Raw genomic sequence first — 8,364 nt, forward strand, 5'->3', positions numbered from 1 at the left:
CTCTCCAAGGTACATTACTCTACACCTCTACAAACCACCTCTCCAAGGTACATTACTCTATACTTCTACAAACCACCTCTGCAAGGTACATAACTTGACATCTCTACAAACCACCTCTCGAAGGTACATTACTCTACACATCTACAAACCACCTCTTCAAGGTACATTACTCTACACCTCTACAAACCACCTCTTCAAGGTACATTTCTCTACACCTCTACAAACCACCTCTTCAAGGTACATAACCTTACATCTCTACAAACCACCTCTTCAAGGTACATTACTCTACATCTCTACAAACCACCTATTCAAGGTTTGTAACTCAGCATCTCTACAAACCACCTCTCCAAGGTACATTACTCTACACCTCTACAAACCACCTCTCCAAGATACGTTACTCCACACCTCTACAAACCACATGTCCAAGGTACATTACTCTAAACGTCTACAAACCACCTCTCCAAGGTACATTACTCTACACCTCTACAAACGACCTCTCCAAGGTACATAACCTTACATCTCTACAAACCATCTCTCCAAGGTACAGAACCCTACATCTCTACAAACCACCTCTCCAAGGTACATTACTCTACACTTCTACAAACCACCTCTCCAAGGTACATTACTCTACACCTCTACAAACCACCTCTTCAAGGTACATTACTCTACACCTCTACAGACCACCTCTCCAAGATACATTACTCTACACATCAACAAACCACCTCTCCAAGGTCCATTACTCTACAACTCTACAAACCACCTCTCCAGGGTACATTACTCTACACCTCTACAAACCACCTCTCCAAGGTACATTACTCTACACCTCTACAAACCACCTCTTCAAGGTACATAGCCTTACACCTCCACACCTCTACAAACCACCTCTCCAAGGTACATTACTCTACATGTCTATAAACCACCTCTTCAAGGTATGTAACTCTACATCCCTACAAACCACCTCTCAAAGGTACATTACCTTACATCTCAACAAACCACCTCTTCAAGGTACATTACTCTACACCTCTACAAACCACCTCTTCAAGGTACATTACTCTACACCTCTACAAACCACCTCTTCAAGGTACCTAACCTTACATCTCTACAAACCACCTCTCCAAGGTACATTACTCTACACCTCTACAAACTACCTCTCCAAGGTGCATTACTCTACACCTCTACAAACCACCTCTCCAAGGTGCATTACGCTACACCTCTACAAACCACCTCTCCAGGGTACATTACTCGACATCTCTACAAACCACCTCTCTAAAGTACATTACTCTACACTTCTACACCTCTACAAACCACCTCTCTAAGGTACATTACTCTACACCTCTACACCTCTACAAACTACCTCTCCAAGATACATTACTCTACACCTCTACAAACCACCTCTCTAAGGTACATTACTCTACACCTCTACAAACCACCTCTCCAAGGTACATTACTCTACACCTCTACAAACCACCTCTCCAAGGTATGTAACTCTACATGTCTACAAACCACCTCTCCAAGGTACATTACTCTACATCTCAACAAACCACCTCTCCAAGGTACATTATTCTACACATCTACAAACCACCTCTCCAAGGTACATTACTCGACATCTCTACAAACCACCTCTCTAAGGTACATTACTCTACACCTCTACAAACCACCTCTCCAAGGTACATTACTCTACACCTCTACAAACCACCTCTCCAAGGTTCATTACTCTTCACCTCTACAAAACACCTCTCCAAGGTGCATTACTTTACACCTCTACAAACCACCTCTCCAAGGTACATTACTCTTACACCTCCACAAACCACCTCTCTAAGGTACATTACTCTTACACCTCCACAAACCACCTCTCCAAGGTGCATTACCCTACAGCTCTACAAACCACCTCTGCATGGTACATTACTCTACACCTCTACAAACCACGTCTCCAAGGTACATTACTCTACACCTCTACAAACCACCTCTCCAAGGTACATTACTCTACACCTCTACAAACCACCTCTCCAAGGTACATTACTGTACACCTCTACAAACCACCTCTGCAAGGTACATTACTCTACATCTCTACAAACCACCTCTTCAAGGTACATTACTCTACACCTCTACAAACCACCTCTCCAAGGTACATTACTCTACACCTCTACAAACCACCTCTCCAAGGTACATTACTCAATACTTCTACAAACCACCTCTGCAAGGTACATAACTTGACATCTCTACAAACCACCTCTCGAAGGTACATTACTCTACACCTCTACAAACCACCTCTTCAAGGTACATTACTCTACACCTCTACAAACCACCTCTTCACAGTACATTTCTCTACACCTCTACAAACCACCTCTTCAAGGTACATAACCTTACATCTCTACAAACCACCTCTTCAAGGTACATTACTCTACATCTCTACAAACCACCTCTTCAAGGTTTGTAACTCAGCATCTCTACAAACCACCTCTCCAAGGTACATTACTCTACACCTCTACAAACCACCTCTCCAAGATACATTACTCCACACCTCTACAAACCACATGTCCAAGGTACATTACTCTAAACGTCTACAAACCACCTCTCCAAGGTACATTACTCTACACCTCTACAAACGACCTCTCCAAGGTACATAACCTTACATCTCTACAAACCACCTCTCCAAGGTACAGAACCCTACATCTCTACAAACCACCTCTCCAAGGTACATTACTCTACACTTCTACAAACCACCTCTCCAAGATACATTACTCTACACCTCTACAAACCACCTCTTCAAGGTAAATTACTCTACACCTCTACAGACCACCTCTCCAAGATACATTACTCTACACATCTACAAACCACCTCTCCAATGTCCATTACTCTACACCTCTACAAACCACCTCTCCAGCGTACATTACTGTACACCACTACAAACCACCTCTCCAAGGTACATTACTCTACACCTCTACAAACAACCTCTTCAAGGTACATAGCCTTACACCTCCACACCTCTACAAACCACCTCTCCAAGGTACAGAACTCTACACCTCTACAAACCACCTCTTCAAGGTACATTACTCTACACCTCTACAAACCACCTCTTCAAGGTACATAACCTTACATCTCTACAAACCACCTCTTCAAGGTGCATTACTTTACACCTCTACAAACCACCTCTCCAAGGTATATTACTCTACACATCTACAAACCACCTCTCCAAGGTACATTACTCGACATCTCTACAAACCACCTCTCCAAGGTACATTACTCTACATGTCTATAAACCACCTCTTCAAGGTATGTAACTCTACATCCCTACAAACCACCTCTCAAAGGTACATTACCTTACATCTCAACAAACCACCTCTTCAATGTACATTACTCTACAGCTCTACAAACCACCTCTTCAAGGTACATTACTCTACACCTCTACAAACCACCTCTTCAAGGTACCTAACCTTACATCTCTACAAACCACCTCTCCAAGGTACATTACTCTACACCTCTACAAACTACCTCTCCAAGGTGCATTACTCTACACCTCTACAAACCACCTCTCCAAGGTGCATTACGCTACACCTCTACAAACCACCTCTCCAGGGTACATTACTCGACATCTCTACAAACCACCTCTCTAAAGTACATTACTCTACACTTCTACACCTCTACAAACCACCTCTCTAAGGTACATTACTCTACACCTCTGCACCTCTACAAACCACCTCTCCAAGGTACATTACTCTTACACCTCCACAAACCACCTCTCTAAGGTACATTACTCTTACACCTCCACAAACCACCTCTCCAAGGTGCATTACTCTACAGCTCTACAAACCACCTCTGCATGGTACATTACTCTATACCTCTACAAACCACGTCTCCAAGGTACATTACTCTACACTTCTACAAACCACCTCTCCAAGGTACATTACTCTACACCTCTACAAACCACCTCTCCAAGGTACATTACTCTACACCTCTACAAACCACCTCTGCAAGGTACATTACTCTACATGTCTAAAAACCACCTCTCCAAGGTACATTACTCTACACCACTCCAAACCGCCTCTTCAAGGTACATTACTCTACACCTCTACAAACCACCTTTCCAAGGTACATTACTCTACACCTCTACAAACCACCTCTCCAAGGTACATTACTCTACACCTCTACAAACCACATCTCCAAGGTACATTATTCTACACATCTACAAACCTCCTCTCCAAGTTACATTACTCTACACCTCTACAAACCGCCTCTTCAAGGTACATAACCTTACACCTCTATACCTCTACAAACCACCTCTCTAAGGTACATTACTCTACACCACTCCAAACCGCCTCTTCAAGGTACATTACTCTACACCTCTACAAACCACCTTTCCAAGGTACATTACTCTACACCTCTACAAACCACCTCTCCAAGGTACATTACTCTACACCTCTACAAACCACATCTCCAAGGTACATTATTCTACACATCTACAAACCTCCTCTCTATGGTACATTACTCTACACCTCTACAAACCACCTCTCCAAGGTATATTACTCTACACCTCTACAAACCACCTCTTCAAGGTACATTACTCTACACCTCTTCAAACCACCTCTCCAAGGTATAATACTCTACAATTCTACAAACCACCTCTCCAAGATACATTACTCTACACCTCTACAAACCACCTCTTCAAGGTACATTACTCTACACCTCTACAAACCACCTCTCCAAGGTACATTGCTCTACACCTCTACAAATACCCTCTCCAAGGTACATTACTCTACACCTCTACAAACCACCTCTCCAAGGTACATTACTCTACACCTCTACAAACCACTTCTCCAAGGTACATTACTCTACACCTCTACAAACCACCTCTCCAAGGTACATAACCTTACATCTCTACAAACCACCTCTCCAAGGTACAGAACCCTACATCTCTACAAACCACCTCTCCAAGGTACATTACTCTACACTTCTACAAACCACCTCTCCAAGGTACATTACTCTACACCTCTACAAACCACCTCTTCAAGGTACTTTACCCTACACCTCTACAAACCACCTCTCCAAGATACATTACTCTACACATCTACAAACCACCTCTCCAAGGTCCATTACTCTACACCTCTACAAACCACATCTCCAGGGTACATTACTCTACACCTCTACAAACCACCTCTCCAAGGTACATTACTCTACACCTCTACAAACCACCTCTTCAAGGTACATAACCTTACACCTCCACACCTCTACAAACCACCTCTCCAAGGTACAGAACTCTACACCTCTACAAACCACCTCTTCAAGGTACATTACTCTACACCTCTACAACCCACCTCTTCAAGGTACATAACCTTACATCTCTACAAACCACCTATCCAAGGTACATTACTCTACACCTCTACAAACCACCTCTCCAAGGTACATTACTCTACACCTCTACAAACCACCTCTCCAAGGTACATTACTCTACACCTCTACAAACCACCTCTCCAAGGTACATTACTCTACACCTCTAAAAACCACCTCCCGAAGGTACATCACTGTACACCTCTACAAACCACCTCTCCAAGGTACATTACTCTACATCTCTACAAACCACCTCTTCAAGGTATGTAACTCTACATCTCTACAAACCACCTCTCAAAGGTACATTACCTTACATCTCTACAAACCACCTCTTCAAGGTACATTACTCTATACCTCTACAAACCACCTCTCCAAGGTACATTACTCTACACATCTACAAACCACCTCTCCAAGGTACATTACTCGACATCTCTACAAACCACCTCTCCAAGGTACATTACTCTACATGTCTATAAACCACGTCTTCAAGGTATGTAACTCTACATCTCTACAAACCACCTCTCAAAGGTACATTACCTTACATCTCTACAAACCACCTCTTCAAGGTACATTACTCTACACCTCTACAAACCACCTCTCCAAGGTACATTACTCTACACCTCTACAAACCACCTCTCCAAGGTACATTACTCTACACGTCTACAAAGCTTCTGTTCAAGGTACATAACCTTACATCTCAACAAACCACCTCTCCAAGCTACATTACTTTACTCCTCTACAAACCACCTCTCCAAGGTATATAACCTTACACCTTTACAAACCACCTCTCCAAGGTACAGAACTCTATATCTCTAAAAACCACCTCTTCAAGGTACATTACTCTACACCTCTACAAACCACCTATCCAAAGTACATTACTCTACACCTCTACAAACCACCTCTCCAAGGTACATTACTCTACACGTCTACAAACCTTCTGTTCAAGGTACATAACCTTACATCTCTACATACCAACTCTCCAGGCTACATTACTCTACACCTCTACAAACCACCTCTCCAAGGTATATAACCTTACACCTTTACAAACCACCTCTCCAAGGTACAGAACTCTATATCTCTACAAACCACCTCTCCAAGGTACATTACTCTACACCTCTACAAACCACCTCTCCAAGGTATATAACCTTACACCTTTACAAACCACCTCTCCAAGGTACAGAACTCTATATCTCTACAAACCACCTCTCCAAGGTACATTAATTTACACCTCTCCAAACCACCTCTCCAAGGTACATTACTCTACACCTCTACAAACCACGTCTCCAAGGTACATTACTCTACACCTCTACAAACCACCTCTTCAAGGTACATAACCTTACATCTCTACAAACCACCTCTCCAAGGTACATAACTTGACATCTCTGCAAACCACCTCTCCAAGGTACATTACTCTACACCTCTACAAACCACCTCTCCAAGGTACATTACTCTACACCTCTACAAACCACCTCTTCAAGGTACATTACTCTACACCTCTACAAACCACCTCTTCAAGGTACATTTCTCTACACCTGTACAAACCACCTCTTCAAGGTACATAACCTTACATCTCTACAAACCACCTCTTCAAGGTCCATAACTCTACATCTCTACAAACCACCTCTTCAAGGTACATTACTCTACACCTCTACAAACCACCTCTCCAAGGTACATTACTCTACACCTCTACAAACCACCTCTCGAAGGTACATTACTCTACACGTCTACAAAGCTTCTGTTCAAGGTACATAACCTTATATCTCTACAAACCACCTCTCCAAGCTACATTACTTTACACCTCTACAAACCACCTCTCCAAGGTATATAACCTTACACCTTTACAAACCACCTCTCCAAGGTACAGAACTCTATATCTCTACAAACCACCTCTTCAAGGTACATTACTCTACACCTCTACAAACCACCTATCCAAGGTACATTACTCTACACCTCTACAAACCACCTCTCCAAGGTACATTACTCTACACGTCTACAAACCTTCTGTTCAAGGTACATAACCTTACATCTCTACATACCACCTCTCCAAGCTACATTACTCTACACCTCTACAAACCACCTCTCCAAGGTATATAACCTAACCCCTTTACAAACCACCTCTCCAAGGTACAGAACTCTATATCTCTACAAACCACCTCTCCAAGGTACATTACTCTACACCTCTCCAAACCACCTCTCCAAGGTACATTACTCTACACCTCTACAAACCACGTCTCCAAGGTACATTACTCTACACCTCTACAAACCACCTCTTCAAGGTACATAACCTTACATCTCTACAAACCACCTCTCCAAGGTACATAACTTGATATCTCTGCAAACCACCACTCCAAGGTACATTACTCTACACCTCTACAAACCACCTCTCCAAGGTACATTACTCTACACCTCTACAAACCACCTCTTCAAGGTACATTACTCTACACCTCTACAAACCACCTCTTCAAGGTACATTTCTCTACACCTCTACAAACCACCTCTTCAAGGTACATAACCTTACATCTCTACAAACCACCTCTTCAAGGTCCATAACTCTACATCTCTACAAACCACCTCTTCAAGGTACATTACTCTACACCTCTACAAACCACCTCCCCAAGGTACATTACTCTACACCTCTACAAACCACCTCTCCAAGGTACATTACTCTATACTTCTACAAACCACCTCTGCAAGGTACATAACTTGACATCTCTACAAACCACCTCTCGAAGGTACATTACTCTACACCTCTACAAACCACCTCTTCAAGGTACATTACTCTACACCTCTACAAACCACCTCTTCAAGGTACATTTCTCTACACCTCTACAAACCACCTCTTCAAGGTACATAACCTTACATCTCTACAAACCACCTCTTCAAGGTACATTACTCTACATCTCTACAAACCACCTCTTCAAGGTACATAAGCTTACATCTCTACAAACCACCTCTCCAAGGTACATTACTCTACACCTCTACAAACCACCTCTTCAAGGTACATTACTCTACACCTCTACAAACCACCTCTTCAAGGTA

Source organism: Pleurodeles waltl, chromosome 12 (genome assembly GCF_031143425.1).
Source record: "Pleurodeles waltl isolate 20211129_DDA chromosome 12, aPleWal1.hap1.20221129, whole genome shotgun sequence".
Lineage (NCBI taxonomy): Eukaryota > Metazoa > Chordata > Amphibia > Caudata > Salamandridae > Pleurodeles > Pleurodeles waltl.